The sequence below is a fragment of the Lasioglossum baleicum genome, chromosome 15, assembly GCF_051020765.1.
Source record: "Lasioglossum baleicum chromosome 15, iyLasBale1, whole genome shotgun sequence".
Lineage (NCBI taxonomy): Eukaryota > Metazoa > Arthropoda > Insecta > Hymenoptera > Halictidae > Lasioglossum > Lasioglossum baleicum.
The window spans coordinates 4,022,160-4,038,837 of NC_134943.1; the positions used below are offsets into that span (position 1 = coordinate 4,022,160).

General features: G+C 38.2%; 1 protein-coding gene across 1 annotated transcript in view; it reads right to left on the bottom strand.

Moving 5' to 3' along the window:
• Positions 1-16,678, bottom strand: part of Sol1 — a 667,060-nt gene that overhangs the window by 214,433 nt on the left and 435,949 nt on the right. The gene's annotated exons all lie outside the window — the stretch shown is intronic.

Sequence of the window (16,678 nt, forward strand, 5' to 3'; positions counted from 1 at the left end):
TCTTGAAGAACAATATACGAGATGTAATGAAAATTTTCAATGTATATTTTGTACCTGTTATTTCAGTACGTTTTAATGGAATGTGTGTTATATTTTACTTGCAGCATTTTCGATTCATAATTCACTCTAGCAGATGTGAAGTATTGTCTTTCCAGATGAATGTATGGGCACATGAATGGACTGACCCGCACTTTAATGTGTTAATATGGTTCTAGTACAACACGATAATGTACTAGAAAATATGACGATAGTAATATGATTAACATGTGCTGGTGTGAATAATTAATGCCGAGGGCGGGTTAAATACAGTCAGTTGGGCAATAATGAGCAAAATTTCGTGCATCACAAATAAACTGGCGATGATGCGTTTATGGGACATTTGAATCCATCATTAAAAATATACAAATAATTCTTTATACGGAATATAATTTCAATTTGCTCTTTTAAAAAAAGTTTCGCAGAAGTTTCAGCCTTCATAAAATTTTAAAACGGTTCCTATTGATTTCATGGGATTGGAAAGTAGGGCTAATAAAATGATTACAAATTGAATTCTAGCAAAAGATTGCTTTATCCTGCCTCATTGGAAACGGTGTTGGTCCTACGTATATCAATGGGAGTATCATATTATTGAACAGTATTCGTACCGGAGTATATGTATAGACATACTATACCTGTGTTGACATAGGCAATAATCTGTAAACACGACCCCTAGTTGTGCTCGCTGCGTTATTGCTCCAATCCAAGAAATATCAGGTGGTACACAGGTAGTTTCCGCATGCATATGTATAGACCTACAGCCCAACTGGCCAGCGTGATAGAGAAATCTAAACCGCATCTATTTAATAAAGTGATATAGGAACGGAATTCATGCCATTGAATCCATAAACAAATCAACACGATGCATCGTTCTCTGCTGTATAATGAGCTCATCGTACATGTATTCGTACATCGTACATCGTACAGGTCTTCTATTCCCCCTCCCCCCCCCCCACTGATTAACAAAATACAATCGTATTCTGATTCCCCGGCCGTGTTTATTGAACTGCTATTGTGTTCTGGGCTCAGGTCTCGGGGCCCGACCCTCGGGCCTCGGAACGTGTTCATTCAAGCCTCGAGCTGGTCAAAAGGAACTTAAAGGATCCGAAAGGAACTTTGAATTAGTTACATTAACTAGTTACAAATGGATCCGTAGCTTCGGATCCTTCTGCTTCGGATACAAAAATAACTAATTAAATTTCGGATCAAGTTCCTTTTGGATCCGAACCTTAAAATTAATTAATTAAAATTTTGTATCTTTTATTCGTGATCCGAAATTTGTAACTAATTACATATTTTGCCCAACTCTGGTGTCACAGAATTTTGGTAAGGGTAAAGATATTTGGAAGATCGTCTCTCGTAACTTTATAAAGAATTGTAGATAAACCTTGACCGGTAAAGGTTTATCGAAGTGAGGAATTGCTAGCTACTGCTAGCTACTCAAATATCTAATATGAAGAGTACAATATATTCAATAATAAATTTGATGGAATACACTTGTAATGTAAGTACAATTTGCGGAAGCTAATTCCCGAGCACTTGGTTTTCACGCACTGGGAAATGCGGGGGTAGTTACGAACCGCCCTTTGAAACTTCATTCAGAATAATACGATCGAAAGGGAATAAAGCCCTATCTCATTAGACGCGTATAGGTTCGTGTTAAGTCCTGAACTAATTGTAAGCCCGCGGTGGCCAAGCTCGAGCCCTTTTATATAGTAGGAAATTTGCTTCGAAAATGGTAGTGGGGGTATATAAAAGTCGGGAATTTATCTCTATGTTTTCCAGATACATGCACTTTCCCATAAGGGGAAGTTTATTTGGGCATGCGAGCTGGACCTCCAGCATGAACACGTGGTTCCAAGAAGGGAGCAAAAGTCACGTAGGCGAAGCCTCCGTACGTAACAATTGCAAGACGTAGGAGCCAAATAAAAATTTCATTCTTCTTTTAATTATCTTGTTAAGAAGAAAATTATACACTGGTGGCCTTAAATCTTTTCAATACTTCCACTGTTTTGAATTGTACGTACTCATTTTTGTCATAAATACATAAAATCCGCAGTCTAGTGATAAGATATCCTGTTTACACGTCAACGGATGATTTCTACTAATTTCCTTTAAATGAATTTATTAATTAAATTTATTTATCCATTCAGCTGTAATATCAGAATTGATTTGGAACATCATGAATACATTGATTATTAAGCGTCATTGTTTCTATGTAATTATACGTATAAATTGTCCGCTTCGCAAGAAGAATAATGCATTGAATTTCCCTCTTCAATTGATATTCAGTTGTCAGGATACTAAAAGTTAATGAGTACACGAAATTCGGTTCCATTAGATCTGAAAATGTTGCCAATAGCGGCAAGAAATGTCCAATATAATATCAAAATTTTGCAAACAGTGCCGTTTAGAATTACGTACAGAGAACGAGCATTATAAATGGTGTTATTTTCCAGCAAAAATTTCAATGCAATTTTCGGAAAATGACCCTGTGCTGATGGCCGAAAACAAGATTACTAATTATGCAATTTGGAATGGGCATGCGAACGTGAATACAATGGCAGAGTCAGCAATGAATTTACACATCTTCCACAAAATAGTAAAACTTTTCAGTTATGACAAATGCCATAATTTCATATATTAACCGTGTATAACCTTAATGATGAAACCAAATAATAATTTTCTTTTATTCATACGATGAAATATTCTATACGTATTAATATGTATAATAATACAATTATTTTAATAGTGAGTTGTAGCACGAACATGTATATTGAATGTGGTTGCTACTAAAATACAATCAGAAACGAGGTGATTGACAAGGTACAACAACAACAAAAAATTTTCATATGCACGGGGTGCAACTATTGTTCTACACGATTTCAACTGCAAATGATTGCACGTCAAACAAAATACCCAACGTTGTTTCAATTTGCACTAAAATCATTTCCCCACGAATCGTTCAGTTACACTTAATTTTTCATCGACACTTCTATTGGCACGGTATCGAACAAGCTGCGGAGGAAAATAAAGGATAATAAAATTCCCCATTGACTTTTATAGGCCACCGCAACCGCGATTGCCATAACTGGCACTATTTCGAAAAAAAATGCTTCTACACCGGAACCGAAGAACTCGAAACTGCGTTCCAATTACAGCAACGGCACCGCGCGCGCAATCATATATACATATATAGACACATTGATGGTGCGACGGAAGAATAAAGTTTTCCTTGACAGTGACGGATCAAGTGACATGGAAAAAACTTTTTAATTTTGGCAGGAAACCGCACCGTCGACGTTCCAATAAAAATAATTTTCCACTGAGAAGTTCTCTTTGTCTCATACGCGGCTGTACTCGTCGGGGCAGCGGGCGCTGGCCATTCGATTAAAAAAAAAAAAAAAAGAGAAAAAGGCTTGACAGACTCAGAGACAGAGTAGAGTTTTTTTCGATTTAATTGAAAGTCGAAAAAGGTGGCCCCTGTGGCGCGGTTCGTTTCAGGTTCCCGGTTTAGAATTGACTGACAACGACTGCGCGCGACTTTTGAACTTGACGAGTCAGCGTCTGTTAAATTGCGCGCGACCCAATTCATATTGTCGACGACGTTCCTTGCACCAAGGGCAATCTTCACTCGCCATTCTTTCTATTTGTTAACGGTGACAACGGCGCGAGAAGCGGACACTTTGTACTCGCACGGATCCAGCGATTCGATAAGCCTATTATAATCAGTCCGCCGGATGAATACTATTTTGATCACGTATTCACGCGACGGTTCACAAAATTATGAATTACAGTTTTTCCCTAGCCGGCGAATATTTCCATTCTTCCCGGAAATTTTCGCCCCCCCCCCCCCTCTCTTCTATGGGAGAAAGGTGATCAAGTTGTAATTTCGAACTGCGAATTGAACATTCGATCGTCGAGCACAAATGTGCCGAGCGAGGGAAATAATTGGGACGAATGAAATATTATTTTTGGTCGTGAAATATGAACATTCGGGGAAATGTTGCGTTCGATTCTCTTTGGGACAGAGCCCGCGGTAATTAGCAGTTATTGCGTATCCTGATGAGCATGTGTCCCGCGAATTTACTGCTGCTTGTTTGAAGGAGAGGAACAGCGTTCTTTCGGAGGGGTGGCTTCAAACAATATTGGAACACAAAATTTTCGATATTTAAATTGTTATAATTGTGCAGGAAGTAGTCGCGTAATAATAAACTCAGACTCGTTTGAAAGCCTGAAATTTCTAAAATTTCTGGAATCAAGCAATTCATAAAATAAACATGATAACATTTTTTATAATATATTATTGTAAACACTGCAGTTTAATGAAAGAAAAATTGATACATTTGAAGATTTTGTAATATTTTCAGTAAAAATCTCTCTCAATCGTTTGAGATATTTTAAGTGAAAAGAATATTTAAGTGTACTCTTTGAAAGTCAATAATTCGTGGATATTTGAACTGTATTATATGTATGAATGTATATTGATGGGTTGCAAAGCACAGAAATATCGTACAAATATATGTGCTCGTTTAAAGCAGAAATTGATAGGTACAAACATATATGTCGTTCAATATTTTACGAATTCTAAATTATATGAAAACATTTTTTTGCATAGAAACAAGAAATATTTGCATTGCAATTACAAGTTCTGTTTGCTCGAGCAAACAACATATACAAGTCTGTACCCCGTTACCGTTGCAAGCTGTGAACGTGGAAGTAATTCCATAAAGTATACATTCAATTTTTGAATCAATAGAAAGAAATATAATTTCACTGTGGGTGCCTTAATCAGTTCGGTTTCTGTTCATTCATGAAATCACACTGTGTCTGCAACGTTCAGGAAATCTAAACGACTGTTAAAATTGAATAATATTGATAATTTAGTAATTTGTCAACAAAATTCGTTATAAATTATTACATTAATGTCGCAACACTAACTTCATTTTATCCGATTGGCAGTAGCTTGCAAAGAGACGTGATTCCAGCACAGCAAACACGTACAAAATTCGTTTAAATATTTTTTAAGGACAGTCACGCAACGCGAGAATTCCAAGTTATTCTCCATGCCACGAAGCGCTGTAATGAAGTTCCCTTTCGAGAATAGTAATATCGGAAGTGTTCCATCGAACGTTTACATTCCGAACGGTAATACTAAATCGAATGTTATTTTTGCACCTCTTCCACTTTGTACGTGCATGGAAGTACAAAGGCGGCCCTAATTTTAGCTTCAAAGACGAAATCAGGGTTCTCGTATTTTAACCGTAAAATGAGAGACGAGAGAAGGTCGGGGCTCTATGGGATTACGCTTCTCTGCGTTATCTTTCTACGATGCACTCTTACCATCGGGATTCGTTCGTTTCCGGGGCAATCGGGGCAAGTGAGACTCTATTACGTATTTTTCTTTCACGATACCTTCGATTCTTTCTGTACAGTCGAAACCTTGGCCACAAGAGAAATTGTACAGCGAAATCGAAGTCTTCCTCAGTGATGTATTATTTCAAGCCTATTCCACGAGCTAATAAATAATGCCTAATGTTATTCTGCAAGATGATCCCTGCTCCAATATAGCCAGATTAAAACCTAACTAGGTTTTCATCAAGGGAAACACATCTATCGATGGAGAAACGCAAAGGAATATACATTTCTTAGGTAGATCTAGGTGGAATGATTGCTTCGAGACGAAATCGAAAATGTTGATTGAGCTATATGGAACATCGTCTCTAAGAAAATCTAATTCGAGTGTCTTGGAATTATGCCAGAAATGTTTACTTTCGTCAAGATTTATGTTAACCACTCGAGTGCTACATACATAAGTTCACATGGAACCTGTTCTTGTAAAAGAATTAGCACCATTGCATTTTCGTTTCATTCTTAAATATGAATATATTGTGGATGTTTAAAGATATAAAACCTCACTGTCGACAGTTCCTTACAAGAAATATGATATTTTTATGTCATCATAAACCCATCTTCCAGACTTCAAAGCAAAGTAGGTACTGATTTTCTCGCGAGTCTCCCGCAAAGAGTGAAAATGTGTTCCCTTCAATGAGTTTTCCACTTTTCGGAAAAGGAAAAAAATTTGTAGGGTGCCAAATCTGGTGAATACGCGGTGTGCTCGAACTTTTCCCTTCCCCTAACAGCGAAAAACGCGTGTTGAAGGGAATCTATTTTAACTTCCTGCGGGGGGTGAGGGAAAAAATGACGAACCTGCTGAATGCCTTGACAGAAAGTCAGCTCTAGACTGCTTTGAAAAGTAAAAAACCTATAAGCAGCGTGTGAAGATAGGGCTGACTTCAAACGTCTTCGTGGATTTCGTCGTTTTCAAAAGGGTCGCTGTATTTCCGCAAAAATCGAATGAACGTCGAGACTTCGTAAGACTTGAAAAATTTATCAAACATACGTGTCATGTGTGTAAAATATGAAAATTAATGTACAAATTGTAGACATACATATTGATTTTTATTTAATTATTATTTCTCAAAACTGATGCAGACAATTTTCGTTGTACAAATATCCCCAGTCTCGTCTCAATTTTTCTTTTTAGTTATTTTACGGAAATTTATATTTTTATTTAACTGATATAGACAATTTTAACTCTTTCACCAGAAACTCGCCACTGGCATCCAGGCAACATCTACTTTCATTGCACCATTGTAATTATTTAATAGCGACGGTATAATATTCGTCGTTGACTTATGCGTCCACCAACACGCACAGTTCCCAGCAAATTGCTGACGCAAATTCTTTGCCCGTCCATGTTACAATTACCAAGCGAGTATGGCCGTCGGAACAACGGTCTATAGCGACGCAACAATCTAGGTCTGACGTTACAACCTCAGAGGGGATAAATACTGAAGGCATGCACGGTATGAGAGTAGGGGGTGACCAGTAAAATTATTAACGACCCACCGTGAGGCATCTCTTGGCACTAATGCACGAGCGTGCAACGGCGGCCCATCCCTAGTTCATTCGTACTTGTGGGTCGTCGTCGTCGTCTGCCATTCCGCCGTTGAAACTCGGCCCCGGCTGAGTTTTCGCGGGTGGAAAAAGTGTGACGCGATAATTCCGCAAATTAGTTCCGGCGGAGAGCGCCGACGTCTAACAGTGCCCGGGGTCCCTTGAATTCGAGGCCGCAGCCCATTCTTGCCCGCCGGGCAGAAGACTCCGTCGCCCGGTATCTTCTTATGTTTGTCAAAGAAGAAATCTTCGCCTGGTTATTACTCGGGCCGGGTCTGCGCGCGACATTAGCGAATGACTGGCTGTTTCTTTCGCGATTCCAGCCAGCCTCGTATTATCCGACCGTTGGAACGACTCGAGCTAAACGCTTCGGGGGGACCAGACTTTTTCGGTAGACCTATGGTGTCGACGGGGAACCACAACTCCGATCAGCGTAGATTGGATCCAAAAATTTTTTTGGTCCGGCAAAACTGTCTCCATACATTCTTCAACACGTTCGTGATCTACCTTTAAAATATTTTATCCTTCACTGTTGAAAAATTTTTCACACTTATTTGACTATGTTTCGAGGTAATTCATCATGACTGCTATGATATGTCATCGGTAGACTGCGGATCTTTTTGCAAAATAAAAATTGTCTGCATCGATTGCAAGAAATAGAAAACAAATTGAATGTTATTTCTTCCCTTAATGATTTTAATAGAGGAGATTTTAAATATTTCAACAATTCTGAATTTCATCTACTCAATTTTGCTATAAATACATGAAGATCCGCTGTCTAGTCATCGGATTATGACAAGAATGAGTAAATCAAGCAGTAACAACTTTTAAAGAATTTAAAAATACTGCTGTATTGTGGTCAACTTTATTATTTAAATTAATAAGAAATTAAGACAATTTTTATTTTGTACAAAAATCTAAAAAGAAGTAAGTAACGCTCAAGATTTTATTTTAATATATTCGTGATGTGTGTTATTAGTATAATTGCAGATTTTGAACGTCTTAGAACACATTACTATCATATGTATGTATAAGACTGTTTTTCTCCCAATGATTATTTCGGGAGATTGATTTAGCAATGGATTGTCATCGAAGAAGAAGAATGATCGAAGAGTTACTTGCACTTTTCGCATTTTCTAGAACTTCAACATCATTCCTATGAATTACAATTTTTATTTCGTGGATTCATTTATGACCTATAGATCCATGCTGTAATTTTTCGAACGAGAATGGCCTATTTTCAACGCTATCCTTTAATTCGAAGACCAATGTGTAAGTAAAGGGACGACAGACGATATGATAGATGGTGCTTAAGCTGCACCGTGACACTAAAGGTGACACGCCAGTCTCTCAGAAACGAAATTAATCTCTTTTTTTTCTCGCTTTTCAGTCTCTTGCGCTTTCGAGATTTTAAGTAATGTTTTTTGAGATTTATTATAGAGAATGGAAAACGACGAAATGAAAGCTTCTTTTCAGAAGACTGTTATCAAGCTGTCGCTCATGGAAAACAGTTTCAAATTTTATTTGTTTATTGTAAGAATTACGGGAGAGCCTCGAATAACAATGACACTCGAATCGCACAGGGTTTCGTGTAACGTGAAAAAAATTGTAGCGACCCTAAAATAACGCACGGCAAAAATTGGCGACTCTCTAATAACAAGGCTTTAGAATTGTACTGAGTCTCGGATGACACAGACATTCACGGGAAGAAATGCACAAATCCAGGACTGTGTAATCTGTTGGTGTACTGTGTAATACTTCAAAGAAACAGATTTAAAATTTTAGTGACGATCAAACCGACTCAAAGATAATAATAATCAATGTCAATTTTTATAGATGGTTTAACTTGAGCTACCTCTTCGAAATAAACTAAAAATAGTTTAAACAATGTATATAACTCTTTAAATTTATAAAACCGACACTTGATTTTATATGGATTTAGAGTTTCGAATTACATGATTTGTTTTGTCTAGTGACGTCAATACTGTGAAACCTGTAATTGTTAACGAAGAAAAACGAAAAAATGTTGATACCTAAAATAATACGTGAGGCGAATATGTAACATGTATTCTACTTTTGAAAAAGTTAATGTAAAAAACAAACAGACAAGAAAGTGAGCTGATAAAAACGTGGTAAAAGATAAAAGAGGAATGCGTTTAACTGACCATGTACTTTGTCTCTCAGCTTATGGTGTGTAACTAGTTCTCGATCAATTTAGTATATTGAAAACGTAAAGGCGTCCAAGCGATGAAAACACGCAACGAAATCAGTTTCCGGTTAACGCCCTGGAAACTATTTCTCCCATGAACAGACGATGTTACACCGTTGCATGGAAGGATTACAGTTGATCCTGACGCACCAAACGATTACAAGTGTAGGCGGGCTTATTCGAAAAGCCGGATTACGATCAGCATAAGGACTGAACGGACTATGTGCTTTGTATAGCATGTGCGATGATAGCCTCATAACTGCTTCCGCTTAAATCTACCACTTTGTTACCACGAAAAACAATCAATCTTCCTCTCCATTCATGATTTCCCTCGTACACGCTGCTGATGACTAGCGTGTCAACCTTCGCGTGTACATCAATTTCCCGAGATCAGCCTCTGGGGATTAAACTAAAAGTAATTTCGTCTAGAAGCATCTTGTGAATGTAATTTCAACGTGAAATGTTGAGTAGTGTTTGTTAGATATATTCTTGTGTTTTTATGAATTTTTACCAGGATCATTTAAACAACTTCTTATCATTTTTGTATACCTTTTAAACTTCAGTGACCTTTTAAACATTTTGAACACAATCTCTTATACTCTGATCTTATTAAATTCATATAATATTTTATCAAAATCAATTATTATGTAAAATAATGTGTAAAAGTAAGCCTACATATGTTTCACATTCCTTTCAACAGTTTTATTTTATTTTCCTTATAATATTTCATATATTTTTAAATAATTAAATATAAGATTTAACATATTTAATATTTATAGTATATATTTAATATATTCAATAGTATATGTATATAGTATATATAGTAATATATTTAACATATTCAAAATATTTAATTGCACTGATCGTCAGAAAAATACAAAATTATATGATAATATTAATACACATTTCAATGCACAATTAAAGTACTTTCAATCCCATTAATCCTATTCAAGAGAAATGGAATTATCAACTTGCTTGTAGACAAAGTACTCTTGTAATCGGCAGTACATTTAACTTATACGATGAAAGTTGCAACGCGTTAAAAGGGTGGCTTGTTAAAGTAAAAAGTAAAGTAGTCCAAGAGCTAACTTGCGAATGAAATTATGAACACTCGACCAACAGCGGTTAACTTGCGTCGTCTTGAGATTCACTGTCCTCTCTGCCTTCAGATTTTCTCTGTGTACGCATTCGCAGTCTCTAGTTTGGCTAACTTAATAACTGTATGTTATATTTCTGGAAACATTAACTAACCTGTCACGAACAAATATTTCGAGAACCTGCGAATTCGCGTAACCCAACTAGCATCTCGCTGAACGACTTTGTTGACTGTTATATACCGGGAATAAAATATTTTCTGCAGTTTCAAAATAAAAAAGCTCTCCTGTCAAAAAAAGACTATAAACTTCATACACTTCATAAATAAAACAGAGAGGAGTGTGTCCGCAAAACTTTTTGACGATGGTTCGCGATAATTAAATTTTCACGGTAAATAATTGATTGTTGCGAAGCATCGCAGTTTCTATTTTGCATGAATGCTCGCATTAACGAGTTTTCACGGTCGTGCAATAATAATCAGTAACTTGAAATATACCGGAACTTCCGAATTCAGTTACACGCGAATCAAAATAAATGATTTGTAAGTCGAAATCAATTAGCGGGGAGTAATGTATTATATATTCTCGAAGTTATGGGATTCCCTTGTTGATTCCTATCGCGGCATCTGCAACAATTTGCATACCGGAGTCACGAATAATCTAAGTTTCAAGAACATTGAAACTGAGTTGGAAGTGCTGTCTATGAATGACTGGGATCGAGTGATATTCTGGTTTTAGGCTTCCTCCCCTTTGTGTACCATTTAAAGGCATCTCGGAGGAGATCCCGTTGATAGATCACGTTTATAAAATGGCCGACTTCACTGAATACCGGATAACATAAAATCCCGAAATTTTAAACTAACTCTGCGTCAGCGAAAATGCGGAAACTTTGGAACCAACATGCTACTTGTATCGTGTACACTGTTCGAAAGTGGAAAATGGTGGCGCCTAACTCAATATCAGCATATTGGTGAGAGAATGCCTCGCAACTCCTTATAAAACTCTATTATTTATAATAATTTTTATATGAAACTTTCACAAAAGATTCATATTTACACATTCTGTGCTACAAGAATAATCAAATTTTTGTATGAAATGTTGTGTTCCCATTATGGAATTCCTCTTCTAAACTCTTCTTATCAGAATACGTAAAAAGCTAATGTAAAAATCCATAGAAATACATCACAATACCATCTAATACATAATTTACAAGACCTTGATAGGCATCTTTCGCAGTGGATATTTTGTAAAACCGAATTTTAAGCGATGCAATTTCATTCTACACAACCGACTTAATTTTCACGGAACGATCTTGTGCTCGGATGATCCTTGGGGGTTGCACTCTGGACGGAAAACTGGATAGGTTCCGCGGGGATCGCAGCATCGCGTGGTGCTAGCGACACAGGGTATATGGAGAGACATTCGCAATCCACGGTGCTCATAATTTGTTGGAGAAAGAGGTGGCCTCCTCGGGTAGAGCTAATATCACGAGAAAGATACGAGGACAGACGCTGACGAGAAGGGAACGGGGAGACGGAGAAACATCGGATAGCGTTTAGGGAGCTCGTTTCTCACGTGCGCGCGAAAGCAAGCGAAAGTCGGGTGAATATCGTTGCCCGCGATATTTATGAATTATGAGCAGCCCGCTCTACCATGTACATACGTACGTATGTATGTATGTATTGCAAGAGGCCAGTGTCGTCGCGATCTTTTTATCGAGCTATAAAAGTAGCGACGCAGCCGCCGCGCACGGCTCTGCGTCAGAGATTGTTGGTGACCGACTATTCCGTCTTTAGGTGGAAGTGTTTCCAGAACATCTGCAGGGTAAGAAACATTAAACGGTACGGGTTTATGGGTCTAGTTGCCGTTTCTTTGAAACCGTATCCGTTGATGACCGCAAAAACCAGTTAGCAGAATTCCTTTACACATACGAACTGCCTGCCACGGTACGTGCTAGGTAATTACACGGTGGAAGTTTGACACGCTCGCGAGGATAGATCTCCGACGATCTTTATTGTTTTAATTAGAGTGGGATGGTTCGATTCTGGCTCGGACACTTTTATGTGGAATGAAATGAACGACATTTCGATTGGATATCGTCCGTACCACAATCGCGTGTCGGAACATACAGTCTCATAATTAATGGCGCACACTTTAAATCAGAATAACTTTTGTACAAGAGTGGATCAAACTTCAGTTTTTCTATCAAGCTGGATGAATTAGTTCACTACAAGATATGTAATTACCGGATTTACGTATATGCATTTATGAAGAAATCACCTAGGTGAAATATAAGACAGTAAAAGATTAGAAAAAATACTGGAACGTTGTTTTTAATGTAACAAAGTCATTATGGGATTAAATCAATGTTTGTTCTACTCCTGCTTCTCGCAATCAATACAGAGAACATACACTTCCGATTTAATTTAATGCATATCATCGCCCCCAAGTTAGTATCATGCTTCCGGCAGCACCCTATTTCCCATTGTTAAACGGCAAGATGAATGACAGTGCGTTTCGCATCCCAAGATCTGTAATCTACGTGAAATCCGGCAGCCTTCTTTGACCCAACGTTCTTCAACCCGAACCTGGACATTGCGAAGGATGGTCATTCGCATGACTTCCGGATGGACGTGTAACTTCCAGTTGCCGACGCGGTATTTGATTCCGGAAGGAACATTTATCACGGAAGATTTATGTTCACAGCAACGCCCGCTGATGGTTATAAATTAATTTTGCTACGACCAACGATCGCCTGGTCGACCACTCTTCCAAACACTGTACGATTCAAAAATGAGAACTGAAAGTTTGTGGAACAGATAATGGCCGAAATACCGAATACAGAGCAGCAAGTTTCTGTAGGAGTAAGCAAACTGCACGCAAGGTGTGCTACCTAGAAATTTGAACATCGTTTGGAGCACGATTTTCGGAACAATCTAACTTCATTCGATAGTGAAAACAAAATGAAGGTGTGGGTCGTGTTTGGACTGGGTTTGCTTAGAATAATACGAATTAATTCCATCATAATAAAGTGATCTGAATATTTTAATCATCCACTATTTAATCACAGGTGCCAATCATGTCATATTTTTTATTATACAGGGTGTTCATTTGAAAACTTTCCAGCCGAATATCACGAAAAGTATGAAAGATATTAAAAAAATGTAAAACACGTGTCCAAGGATTTCGAGGGGGAAGAGGGGGGTAGTATATTTTATTTGGGTGGCGTTTAGAAGGTCATTGGAAGGTCAACTTTGTTTTTTCAAATGGAAACCTATATTTTTTATTATGGGATCTTATTCTATGTAAAAAGATTTTCGTAGGATACTTTTTTTTATCCGCGCACTTTTTATTCACCCTCTTTCCCCCTCGAAATCCTTGGACACGTGCTTTACACTTATTTAATGTCTTTCATACTTTTCGAGATATTCGGCCGGATAGTTTTCAAATGAACATCCTGTATATTTTTCTTACGAACAGTGTTCTCAAGAATACACTTTATTTATCATAAATGCAACCGTATAAAAAATACCTTGACAGAGTTAAATCAACGTGGCAGAAAACATTTTATTTGGGGCCAGCATTTGCAATGTGCAGCGGCCATAAATTTGACTAATAGGATGAAAAAGTTTGGCGAAACAAAAATGAGGGTCACTGGGGGTCGGAAATAGTTCTGGAACGTAGTTTAAAATTCTAGAACAAGAGTAACGAGATTCCTCGGGGACAACGAACGGTACAATCTCTTGTCGCTAACACTATCAATAAACGTTGTTACAATTAATGAACAGGAACGCACACGGCTAACCGGTATAATGCTCGCGGCGCACGTCTTTCCTGGGCCTGGGGGAGGAGTGGATGTCGTCGTCATTAACGGCGGCTACGCGTAATTTGCCTTTTAGAAGCCATTAAAGGTATACCATTATATCACGGTGGTCATAATTAGAACGCGACGGCGTAGATGTCGCGCACGATAGAAGCGCGGAAGGCGTTGAAAGGGCCAACGGTATCCCTCGGACGGCTTCCACTCGTTTTTCCCTTTTTTCGATGTTCCTTCCACGCGCCTGTTTTTCCTTTCATCGCCTGTAAAAAGAAGTTGTTCGACTGATCCACCCGGCGGTCGAAGCTAATTAAGCAACGCCACGCCGCCGTTGTAATCAGCATCTATTTCGCGCGTGATTAATTACCCGAAAACATTCGCAACAGCGTTTTTATGGCGGCCCCGTAAAAAGTCTCGGCGATAAAACAGCGGAGAATAGGCGCGCGATCGTTTAAGGTCACGTAGAAAATCACTGCGCCACCCTTCACTGTGCTCACACTGATACTCGGACGTTATACTGTCTCTATAATTGCTACTGTGCGCGAGAGAAAACGATTCAGGCGTTACATTGTTCACTTTACTGAAAGATAAATCATTTATTTGCCATTAAACTCCTCGCTGCAAGAAAGTATTGACCTACGATAATACAACAATATTTTTGGTTCTGTCTTTCTACGATGAATCTTCTTTGATGAAAATGATTCAAATTATCTGAAAAAACATAAGGTGGAGTAGGGTCAGTCCTCCCTAGTTTTTGCGAAGTTGAACTTTAAACCGATGTATTTTCAGTCTGGTATGTAAAAACTTAACGTTCTTGGTATCAAACTCTTGCCACAGTTATTACTGATGAATTAGTATTATGTAGGATTCTGATTTTGCTTGAAAATTATCATTTTGATAGGACATTGTACAAAGTGCCCCGAAAATGGGGCAATCGCGTCTCTGAGAGTTAAAAATGCTTTCGAACCTTGTTTTAGGTGCTACGGGGAAAGAAAGGAAAGATTAACAAGCCTGCTTTAAAATGCTACTTATTGCATTAAATTATATTGTTTAGTTTTATGGTTATCCATTTTTAAACAAACAAGTACTTTTATGCTGAAATATGAAAGGGGATACAGTGATATTAAAACAAAGTTTAAAAATGCTTTCGAACCTTGTTTCAAGTGCTACGGGGAAGAAAAGAATGATCAACAAGCCTGCTACAAAATGCTTTTCATTGCATTAAATATATTGTTTAGTTTTATAGTTACCCATACAGTACGGACTTACCCCACCGTGATAGTACGGACTTGCCTCGTATAGTAATATTTACGGGGCAAGATCAACACTCAGTGTTTTTCGCAATAAATTTTAAAAAATAAAATAAAGACGGTTCATCTAATGTAAACCTATATCAATATTTGTTGTACTTACCTAAAATAACAACACAGAATATATTAATAACTTGTAAACTATTGCACGTTCAGGGTAATCTCAAAGTTGTACGTGTACCTCGCACGTGACTGTTCGGCATTGGTTGATTTAAGCGAGGTAAACACCTTTATTCTTGGGCGACATCTATGTCGAATAGTTCATACTAACTTGTACTACATTAATAAATATAAGCTAGCAAAAATTTCGTTCATATTATAATAAAAATAACCAATTAAAGTAGACTTGCCCCGTAGACGGACTTACCCTACTCCACCTTAATAAAAATTTTCTGTGAAATTATGAATGACAAAAGAGTTCTAATTCGCAGAATCGCTCGGTCACTGCAATAAAATCGCCTACTTTGAATTTTGTCGAGCAAGATTGTCAGATCACAACACTGTGCAATATTCTGAAATTCCACGAAGGCGACCGGTTATCGTCGGGAAAAAATCTGTTATTCTACCGGACTCAAAAAATGACCGTTCGCGTTTGCGATGGGCCAAGCCTCTCGGAATTACAGTGAACGTTTCGCCGGCACGCGACTGAACTTAGGCTCTGCGAGTAGGATCTACCCGAGTCCACGTAAACGTTGCTCGTAAAGTGTTCGAGAAGTTCGGGATACCGGAAGCCGGAAATACTCGTTGTCACCGGGAATTCTCGGGCAACGTAATTACGTATAAGGAATCAGGAAAAATGGCGGTGGCCCCGTGGAAATAATATCCCGCCTAATGGCACATGCTATCCCGGCGGTGGTTGAATTATTGTTCCACAGATAACGTTCGTTTCGTGTTACCTCCTGCAACAGAAGAAAGATTTTGCAGAACGACTCTCACCGACGCGACGCGCGGCGCGAAAACTTGGCTACGGCAATCTGCATTTAAGCGGCGCTGATAACTCCCGCGACTTAATGTTGTATTAACACCGGAGAGACTTTACGTGCTGAAAAACACCAGGATACGTTGCAAACCAGATAAGCTAAATCACCCCTTTACCGGCCATGTAAGAATGCAATTGTTTCGTAATACACATTGCTTACCGAGATTTACGAACACCGCCGTCCAATATTAACCCTTGGCGTACCAATCATTTTTCGATGCGATCAGAAACTCCAGTTTTGCTCTGGAAAAGATCTTATTCTGATAAGAAGAG